Genomic DNA, 11,736 nt, shown 5'->3' with positions numbered 1-11,736 from the left:
ACAGAGTGGACTGCTTAGCCCTCATAATTAAGAGCATGGCTTGGCACAGCTTCAATGGGTTGAGTTTTATTTTCATATATAAACTGCTTGTAATTTTTATTAGGATAACCATGTAGGGAGTCTAGAATTTTTCATTTTCATTTGATGTAATATTTGTAATAATTTGTAAAGAGTTGAGAAAATGGTCTTTCAGTGTTGATATTCTTATCCAACTCGAATTCTAAAAGAAGAAGGCATCCCTAAAGGGGAGAGTCTTCTTCTATTTGAAAGATCGAGTTGGATGGCTTTAGATATCCAAAGAGAAAAGACAATACCCCCTACCAAGGGAGAATTATCTCTTCGTTTGGATATTCAAGCCACGACGGATCCAAGGAGTCCAAGGAGGAGATTTCCAAGGAGTCCAAAGAAGAGAAATCCAAGGAGTCCAAGGAGGGAGATCCAAGGAGTCCAAGGAGAAGTGATCCAAAGAAGACTGAAGATCTGAAGACTAATATCCCACTCAAAGTCATTTGCGTCTGTCATAGGCTTAGAAATCCGGGTTGTTGGCAGTGGTGCTCGGCCACTTTACTTTCTACATATCTGGGTTGTAATAAGGGCAATTTTCCTATTAATTTGTTGGATTTATATTTATGTGTTTACATTGATTGTGCAGTAGAAATACCTACTTTTTCTATGTTTCTTTCTTGCATGTCGCTTTTGTTTTCGCCTGGATTTCGTTAGGCTCTCTAAGGACGATAAAACATTTTCTACTCATAACTAATTTCTAAAAATTTAAGTCTAAATAACATAGAAACTTAACGAACCTAGGGAACTGCCGGAATCATATGTGGTCGCATGCATATTACTGTATATTTCTTTTCTTGTTATAAGACATCTCCCTGTCTGCGGCTATAGTCCGAATAATCTGGCATATGAGGATGAAGTGCTGGACTAAGGGAGACCCAATCTTTTTAAAAAATTATTTTTTATAAGCCTATTTTTAAAACTCTATAGCATTCATGAGCTGACTTTTCAACTAGCATGCATTGCACTAGTAACCAATTAATTAAAATTTAATTGCATTTATTAGGGGCATTCACCCCACATAAGTTCAGGATCAATTAGGAAACTCTCTAGATGTCAGTCCTATTTCCAAAGAACTGTACCACCCACCCATCTATCATAAATAACTTGATATCATGGTTTTAAAGTGATTAGGTGGTTAACTGGCTCCCCAATCCAGGCCGGGGTAAGTCCAGGTTTTGCACTGTATTAGCTATGACACGGGTCTTAGTGTTGAGTAGAATACTAAGCCCATTCTAGATTTAGAGTTCGAGGATACTACACTCGGTCTCATAGTATACCTTAAATAGTAGGTAGGTCCCTTCCTTTCAGGGACTATAAATCCTACTTATCAACGTCATAGGATGATGCCACCTCCATCTTTTCTCTCACGCATGTGATTTGATGCCTGACTTTTATTCTCTCCAGTTTCCCTTTAGTACCCTAGAACCTCCGAGTGCTAGTATGAGCCACGCATGTTGATTGAGCCCTTGGGACCTTTCTTTCTTTTGAGTAGGACTTCTTAGTCTATACTCATGTGTCAATCCCATATTTTAGGAAGGGATAATGTATGATCCTTAATCGAGAGTTTTCTCGGGCTCCGGCTTGGAATGTAATTAACCACGGGGGCTTGCACCCATGTGAAACTTGGTCCCACATCTACTAAACCCCACTCGAGCTGTCATATCGGGTGGGGGAAACCTGTGACTAGGTCGTGTATATTACTACCCATCGAGGTGTGTTGGTGACAGCATCTATCCTCAATGGTTTGTCGTATACACGATCCAATCGGCCCTTCCAATTGACCCGTTCGTGCAGTGCTTTTTCGGAGGTCCACATCCCTCTCTGATACCACTTGAAAGTTTGTTAGAGATGTTAAGCCCTTATGAACTAGCCCAAGGCTAACTAAGAGAAGGGTGAATTGGTATTTTAAAAGTTTCTTTAATCAAAACTCATCAAACCAAAGTTCACCATAATGAAAATAAATAGTGCAAAAATTAAATGCAGAAAAATAGTAGTAAAAGCACAAAGAGATTTATAGTGGTTCAGTCAACTCGACCTACATCCACTCCCTGGTGGCGCCCTCTGGGTATTGCACTAAACAAAGTGACTCTCCTTTTTCTCCCACAGCAAGGCGGAGAAGCCCTTACAAAAACTCCTTTCCACCGACACCGGTGAGGCAGAGAACCCAACTCCTTTTGCTTCCTCCTAAAGAAGGCAGAGAACCTTGATCGATTGCTGAAGAAGACCTCCCTTGAACACCCAACGATGAAGGATGATGATTAGAGAAGACAACTTGGAACCTTGCTTAGGGCAACCTTCATGAAACCCTCTCACAAAATCCCCCTCACAATTTCCTCCCTCTCTCTCCCTCTTTCTCCCTCTCCTCTTGGCTCTCTCAGGTCAAGAAAACGACAAAAGATTGTCTAAAGGTAAGAACAAGAGCTCTTAAATAGAAGAGATTTGGAATAGCTCATTAAATACAACTTGCCGACTTTATCGTCCAGGACGATAGAAATATCTTCTTGTATAATTAGTGCAATTTAAGTCTAATCAGCTAGGACAATTTGAGACAATTAGAATAAATTTGTTCACATCATGCAGGATAATGGTATATCGTCATGGACGATAAGTTCAAATTGCAAAATTTTGTCTAGACCATCACACATGATGCAAAATTGACTTGATCGTCTAGGATGATCTCACGTTCGTCCCGAATGATTAGTTTAAATTAGGGAAAATGGTCCAAAACATCGTATTGAATAGATATTATATGATTTTTGGTCATCCTAAAATAACTAAGGCTTTTGAACTGATTGTCTCGGATGATCCTGCGATCATCCAGGATGATGTGATCATATCAATCAAATCTTAATTTCTTTCCTTAATTATCAGATTAATTTAGGTATAATTGTGCTTCATCATCCAAGACATCATTCTGATGATGTACAAAAATAATTCATGCCTTAATTGATTTGGCGGCTGATTCTTTCTGATCTGAGCATATCATCCTGGACGATACAAATATCATTCAGGACGATCGACTTAATGACAGCTTCCTTAACTAGGATGCCCTAATTAGGATTTTTGTTTTTGAACAAAATGTAGAGGACGATTTATGGATAATCCAGGAAGATATTACCAAAAAAAGTAAACTCTATGAAACAGTCAGAAATTCCCCCAAGTGTGTGTGTGCAATGTTACTTAGCATCATGAATCATATTTATTACAAAATTGACTTAAGAAAGAAAAAGGTTTACAAACTGACTCAAACCTAATCTACCCAATCTTGAGCTGTGCTTCAAATTATAGTCTTGATCCTATGGTTCTGAAATGTTTGTAGGCAAGGCAGTCGTAGTAAAATAGAGGTGTTTTCTATCATCAAAATTTGATTTCTAAAAAATAGATACACAACATGTTATAATTATAAACCCCTTTATTCATTAAATCAAACAAAAATTTGAATTTAAAAAGTTATTTTATTCATACTATACAAACCTAATTGTATGGTATAATATTTAAAATATTACCTAATTTAATTATATAATTAATCAATCAAATCTACTTAATTTTGATATTTTGATCATACTTTATAAACTGGTTCATACTATACAATCAACGGAGACAAATTTAGTCATCCTGTGATTTATACTAGATGAATTGCATTTTGATTAAAGTAATTATACTGTATGATTGGTCATTCATAATGATGATCGTACAATAATAACAAAAAAATTAAACTTTTCATATTAATATTCGTACTGATGATCGTACAATACTAATAGGTAAATTTTACTATTTATATTATACTAATTGGTGAATGTACAATACTAATAGGTCAAATTTTTCACATCGTACTAGACAATCCTACGATCATACTTTTTAATCTTTGATGACTGAACTAAATTTTTAGGGTTTTTGAATACCTTTATTTAAGCTTTCTCATAAGACTTTGTAAGAGTCTTTGGCATGCATTGAGTGTCCATTCTTCTGGAGAAAACTTGAAGAGAGAGCCTTAAGAGAGAGAGAGAGAGAGAGAGAGAGAGAGAGAGGAAAGGGTGGAGTTTGAGAGGGAGAAGATCCTTGTGGGGTTCAAGAGAGTCTTGAGGGTATTTCATATGGTTGCTCCAACAATCTAGCATCATAGTACCATCATATTCAAGGTTTGCCTTGAGGGAAGTTTTGAGAAGAAGAAAATCTCTTTGTTGTCAAAGGATCCGACAACTCCACTGTATTGGGGAAGGTGAAAGTGATTTAAGGTTCTCTGCCTCTCCAAGAGGGTAAAAAGGAGACTTGGTTTTCTGCCTCATCGGGGAAGGTGAAAATGAATCAAGGTTCTCGTCCTCTTAAAGCAGTACAATCCTTTACTGCATTGAGTTGGAAGAGAGTTTGTAAGGGATTCTCCGCCAAGCTCTGGGAGCTAAAGGAGAGTCACTAAATATTTAGTGCAATACCTGGAGTAGGTGACTCCGGGGAGTGGACGTAGGTTATGGTTTGACCAAACTATTATAAAATTTGGTGAGTACTTTTTTATTTTATTTTCTGAATTTTATTTTTCAGCATTTTATTTTTTATTATAACTACTTCATTGAAAATCTTTGATTGATATTATATTATATTTATTAGATTACCATCACCATCTTTGTAACTTTTGATAAGTGTTCTAGCTTTCCCATCAAATGATAGAATTGTTTACTTCCGTATTAGTGAGCCTCAGGTTAGTTCCTTAAGGTCTTACAAACTTCTCGAACTTTTAAGTGGTATCAAAGCATGATTCAAAAATAGAGTTTTAGAAAACAATTCAAAAAATGATCTATGGCTAATTTTGGAAATTGTAACATTGTGGAAGGCTATTAGATTACACGACCACCTTTATTTAAAAATATTTTTTTGATTTTTGGAAAATTCACATGTCTACTTTCTTACAATCAATTGATTATCAAATGTGGCATATGATTCAAATTGGTTATTCTATATAATTACTTGATGTAGATGGAGTTAAAATTTATATTCCTTCTATTGAATAGAGTTGAATTGAATAAATCAAAACTCAATTGAATGCTAAATGCTTGAATTATTTTTTCTATCTTTTAACTTCTGAATATTTTATGATTGTCTCTACCTATATCAATGGCAAAAAAGTTTGGGATAAACTATGCATTACATTTGAAGGTAGTAGTGAAGTCAAATAATCTTAATTAATCATATTATTACATGACTATGAACCCTTTCACATGAAATCTTATGAGACTATCTTAAACATGTATACTAGGATTATTACGATTATGTTGTCATTACATGCTTTAGGTAGAGAACTTTCAAACTTAGAAAAGGACAAAAAAACTATACGTTATCTTCCTGATAAATTTGATTCCAAAGTCACTATTATTTATGAATCAAAAGACTTGAATATTTATTCTATTGATAATCTGTTCGGCTCACTCATTGCCTATAAGGAAAGTGTGAGTGAAAGACTTTTGGACGTAGGTGATGAATATGTTATAGTGCTAAAATCAAAATACAAAGATAAAGATGGCTTAGAAAATGATGTGAATGATTAGATGACCTTAATAATAAACAAATTTGAAAGTCTACTGAAGCACATGCATAAGTATCAACAAAAGTGAAGAAAATGTAAAAATGTCAAGTTTTCTTCAGACATTATTTACATTTTGTATAGGAAACCAGAACATCTGAAATATGAATGCTCAAATTTAAAACCATATCCTATAAAGAAAAAGGGCAAAAAAAAAAACAAAAAAAAAAAAGAAAAATGGTAAGAAATAAAAAATCTCTTGGGCAGACTTACCTTATGAATCATTAGAACAAGAGCAAGATAACGAGGTAACAACCTTATGCTAAATAATCAAGGATTCAATTGTTAATACAGATCAGGTATAAGTATGTAAAGGTTTGTTTGTGTATTTGTTTATATGTTTTGTGTGTTTTTATTTTTATTATGTTTTAAGCATGATTTCATATTTTAGCTTCTATTTTTATGTTATTATTTTCTTATACATATAGTTTAACTTATGTGTTTCATTTTATATTTTCTTTTTGATAATGTCAAAGGGGTAGAATGTATTGTGGTTAGTTATATTTGTGGTTAGCTACAGTTGTTTATCTATTTTTTGTTTATTTAGTTTTTTTTTAATTAGTTAAAAAAATCCCCTATTATTTAAAAAAATTCTTTTTTTGAGGGAGAGATTTGGAGAAAATTTTAAGTTCTTAAATTCAACCAATAATATTTTCCATCATCAAAAAGAGGGAAGTTGTTGCAACTCAAGCTCCTGAGTTTATGATTTTGATAATGAAAAATATTATTGATTACCTCTTTATTTCTTCTAATATTTATAATGCATATTTATTTGTGTGTTAAATAACATTTCGGGTACAATATGCAATGTATTTGAAGATTCAGGGATCAAGATGGGGTATGATTGGTTAGGCTGAAAGAGTCTATAATTTTTTTATTTGTTTTTAATTTCTTGACTCAAGCCTTGTAAGGGTTTATGCTCGCCTGGGACCATACAAAACATACACAAGGTAAAATAATAAATTTTAAATATTTTAATTTTTAATGGTACATTACTATACGGTGTTATAGAAATTAATTAAAATAATTTCTTTTTTGGAAAAAAAAGAACTTTAAAATATAACTAAAAGTATAGTATGAATACTACATCATGCTAGATGATCTGTTATAATTAGAAACCCCACCGTTCATTAGAATAGGTAAAAATTTAAATTTAACAAGTTGTTCTATTCGTATTGTATAAACCTAATCATAATGTATGTATGCTCTGAGCCACCCAAGAATCAAAATAGAGACTTTAAGAAGATTGGAAGGAACTTTGCTTAGATTTACCTTGTGAAGCTCTCATAACTCCCCATCACAAGAACTCTTTGTTTTTTCTCTCCTAAAGCTCTCCTCATCTCTCTCTAAGCTCCCTCTCAAATAACTCAACAATAAAAGATTGTCTTATAAGATAATATGACAGCTTAAATAGAGAGCCTCCAAAGAATCCCTAAATTTCAATATGGCGCTTCTGATCATCCAGTACAATCTGAGATCATCATGTATGATTAGTTTAAAATAGCACTGTCAACCAATATAAATTACACTAGTTTGGATGATCTATTCAATAGATTATACTAATCATCATGTAATATCATGCGATCATCCTGTATGATTAGTTTAAGAAATTGAACTAACCATCTAGTACTATAGCTGGCAATTAAATATCATCCCATATAGTGATCAGTTCATACCATACAAAGTTTAGGGATCATCCGGTACAATCAATGAAAAATTAAGGTTTTTTCATCTCGGATGATGGGAGGTGTTTAATTATCATACCATGCAGGAATTGGTTCATACAGTACGATCATCTCTGATCATCATATATGATTTTATTAAACAATTTAATCATAATTAAACCCCAATCATAGGATCAATTCATGCATGATTATCATAGATCGTAAGTACGATGATGATCATACGATATGATTAAACACATATTTTGAATATAAAAATATTACCTAAATTATAATTAGCAGTTATTTTGTTGATTATAATTGATCATCCTATACAATATAGATCATGCATTATAATGAGTTTAATCACTCTCAATTAATTGAGGGGCCCTAATTAAAGTTTTCTATTTTAACAAATCATACTATATGATTATTTCAAAAATAAATTTTTTCTGGCTCGCCAACTTACTCCCTTGAGTGTGTGTGTGCAAGGTTAGTTAGCTTAGTATCTACCATATACATGACTTAACTCAAGAAAGGTAAAAGTATATTGAAGTTGAAATTACAAACAGACTCAACCCTAATCTATCCAATATTGAGCTGAAAGTGAACGGTAGACCTGAAATGTTAGTGAGTAGAGCAAAATAGATATATAATGAATTAAAATATCATAATAAAAAGTCCAATAATATTTGTTATCATCTAAATCACAGTACTTGAGTTCATAATTGCAACATAAACTATCTCTTTAAACCCTTTCTCATAGAAAAAAGCACACCCTCAAATAGTCAAAAGACTCTTAAATGAATTAAGAGATATTTAAATATTAGGCTTCAAAAAAACCATAATTTTTTATTAAGCCGTCACATTTTGTATAGTGCGACTTGTAGATCATATAGTATGGTTAGTTCTAATATACCTTGTATTGTAAAATGAGTAGTGCTCAATATGATCAGTTAAAAAAAGTTGCATTGATCATCAATTACAAACCTTAACTGTACAGTATGATTAATTTAATTGAATTATATATCATCTTGGATGAATCCTGGGTGATTAATTATCGTCCTATTCACTTCTAAGTTTGTAAAGTACAAAGAGTAATTTTGTATAATGTGATCCTTAATTATAATTAATTTTGATTTTATTACTTAATCATGGGGATTAAATTAAAAAAAAATTAATGATATCGTAAATTACAATTAAAATTATCCAGTACGATTGAAATTGCCCAATATAATTATTTCAAAATTCAAAATATTACTTAATATTAAATGGTCAAACATACTACTAATTATAATTGATCAACCTGTATGATTTGTTTCATATTTTACAATTAGTTTTTTTTTAATTTAAAATTTATATGATTCAATTAAATATTTTAATTAATTTTTAATTTCGTAAATTTTATAGTACAATCTAGATCATCTAGTATGATCTTCAAAAAATTAAAATATGTAGTTTTACTCGCTTGGTGTATATGAACATGGTTTCTAAGCTTACTTACATCTTTTTATATTAACTAATTCAAGAAAAATAAAAATTATAGGTTTTTTCAAATACATATAACCAAAGAAACTAAATCTCAAGCCCTAATTCTCTGATGATGTTTAGTGTATGTTGAACATGAAATATTAACATCGCACCACGAGTAGAATGTTTATAACATATACACGAACGTTTGCTTATATATATATATATATATTATATATAAAGGTGTCTAATCTTAAACATTTAATGATTTAATTAGGGAAAATCAAGGTAAATTCATTGGCTATCTAACCCTTGTATATCTACACATAATCCACAACTTAATTCTCTTTGGATTCTGCAATGTGAACTTTCAAAACTTTAGGACAAAATCTGAGTTATAAGTTTGTGAATTCAATGGAGGGCACTGGAGAGTCCAAATGATTTCGGAAAAAATCAGGGGTATTTTACACATTCCTCAATAACCACTATTTTCCTAAATCTATAAAGGGTTTATATATAAAATTTCATCCACTAGATGATTAACTATAAATTTTCAAAGTTCTACTAAGATATTTGGAATTAAAATTCATAAATCTAACTATTACAAACATGGTTGCTAAGTGGATAGCACTTTTTGTGTAGTAGTCCCTAATTAATGAATTAATATGCAACAAATCATTATGATAATGTAACATTCTCCTCAATCCTTTGATTTGTGATAAAAAAAATGATGTTTACAGCTTTAAAACTATGACGGGATGCACAATAATTGATAAGATGTGACAAATACCATTGAGTGAAATCAAATGGGATGGACAATATTGATTTCATCTTCTACCTCTATCCTTATTTTTTATAGATTAATGTATAATTGCTTGATCTATGAATTCTACTCAATTGAATCCCTCCTAATTGATCTAGTATGATATAGATAATAGGAACCTTTAATAAAATGGTTAGATCACCATAGATTGAAAGTTCTCTTCATCATGTCCCATAACCTTATTCTAGTAAGTTCATGTTTGGGTTATACCTTAGTGTAGTTGTTGATAAATTAGGATTTTGCTTGGATTTGGTTTGTTTGGATCTTGGGAAAACTTCTTATTTAGGGATTGACTTGGGAAAGATCGAATTGAAAAGTGTTTCTTCGCCATCGAAATCTCATTGGAGCTCACTCCAATTCACATTAGGAGGCTCTTGGAGGTAGGGATTTGGAAGGAATTCATCACTCTCACTCTCAATTTACTTAGAGAGTATGACACGAAAACCTAGCACCTTTAGAAATAAGAGTGTTTGATGAGAATTAAAAATGTATATATATGGAATTTCATCCATCTGAAGCCATATTAGGCAGTTTAGCTAATTGAAATACATCCCCTATAGTGCAGGTAAATGTCTAGAGGAAGTTGGAGGCTTAAGGGTGACTTTTTATATTAGATGGTCATAATTAAAAGCAAATGAGTTTGAGTTCTATTAAAAACTTGGGCTCCCAAGTTTGGACTAGATTCAATTAAGTTTTAAGCAATGCATTGGGTCGCATGGTAGCTTTGATATAGTTTAACTGACTCTAATTTAGGTTAGCCTAAGTGGGTGACCCAAGCTACCTAAGGCCAAGGTTGGCTAAGGGAGTAGTTTGGGATATAAGCATGTTGTTGGCATAGGTTTGGGTCCAATGTTTGACAAAATTTGGGTTTGAATGCATATGAAGAGTGTATGTGTCACATAAGAAATTCCTAATTAGCTTGTTCAACCATTCCAAACCATGATGGGCCAAGGTTTCTAATGGGCTTGGGTGAGTTTTAAGAATTCTTTAGGGGGATTAGAACACTATGCTAAGGTTTAGATTTTGTTTGGACATTAAAAAGGGTGCATATGTCAAGTGAAGCATACTCAACCATGGTGAGTCGTGTTGATTCAATGGCTCATATTGTTTTAGATGTATTCAAGGAAGTTTTTAGGAGATTTTAGGGTCAAATGGCCAAGTTTAGGTTGGTAAGGTTAAGCCAAGTCCCCATTTTCATAGTTTTTTGACATTTTTGGTATTTTGCTAAAAGTTGGCCAAAGTAGGTTAGCCCAAGGCATTCAATGATCAATGATGGGTCAAATCATTTCAAGAAGGTTCTTTGAAGGGTTTGGCTCAACCTCTAGATCATGGACATAGGTTTGATCAAGTGTAACTGATGAGTGGCTGATAAGGATTTTGTTGCTACTAAATATGTGTGTGTGATATTCAAAGCTACATAATTGCATGGGTTGATCAAGTAATAAAGGATATTAGAAGAGTGTCAATCACACGAGGACTCAAGTGTGCTATAATTATCTTCAGTATTGCCTACTCAAGCGACAAAATTATTCTTACTCAATGAAATAAAGGTGATATATTAGATCTAGCCCATGTAAAGAAAGGTAGAGGTATACTTAAAAAGTCTTGATTAGAAAATATTAAAAATGACAATTTTTTATTAGATTTAAATGTGAATTTAACTCTTAGCAAGACACAATGGGAAAAAGAATTAATGTAGCTGACCCCACCTAAATCTCTTTTCTTTTAGGAAGCGCACTACTTATATATACATTTCTATTGATACTTAAATTTTATTTAATAAACATAAACAAACATACCCTTTTCAATAAAATAGATACGTCAACCACGTGCAATTTACTTGAAATGTTGACTGCGAGCAATGTGATATGATTAATTTAACTAAAACTTGCGATTTAAATTAATATATATTATATTAATATCGAATATTTAATTAAAAATTTTATTTTTTAGGAAAATTTAATTGAACATTATAAAATCCCTTATAAAACTTAGCATCAAACCTTTAATAAATATTTATTTAACAACAAATATATTTTTCGTACAGAAATAAATATATTAGAAATCAAAGTTATTCATTTTAACCATAAGAATTTAAAAGAGAAATATTCAAATTTATTCTATTACTAATTTGAACAAAATAA

The sequence above is a fragment of the Dendrobium catenatum genome, unplaced genomic scaffold (assembly GCF_001605985.2).
Source record: "Dendrobium catenatum unplaced genomic scaffold, ASM160598v2 fragScaff_scaffold_1163, whole genome shotgun sequence".
In the NCBI taxonomy this organism is placed as follows: Eukaryota; Viridiplantae; Streptophyta; class Magnoliopsida; order Asparagales; family Orchidaceae; genus Dendrobium; species Dendrobium catenatum.
The sequence above is the reverse complement of the archived record's forward strand: the minus strand, read 5'-3'. Positions refer to the sequence as shown.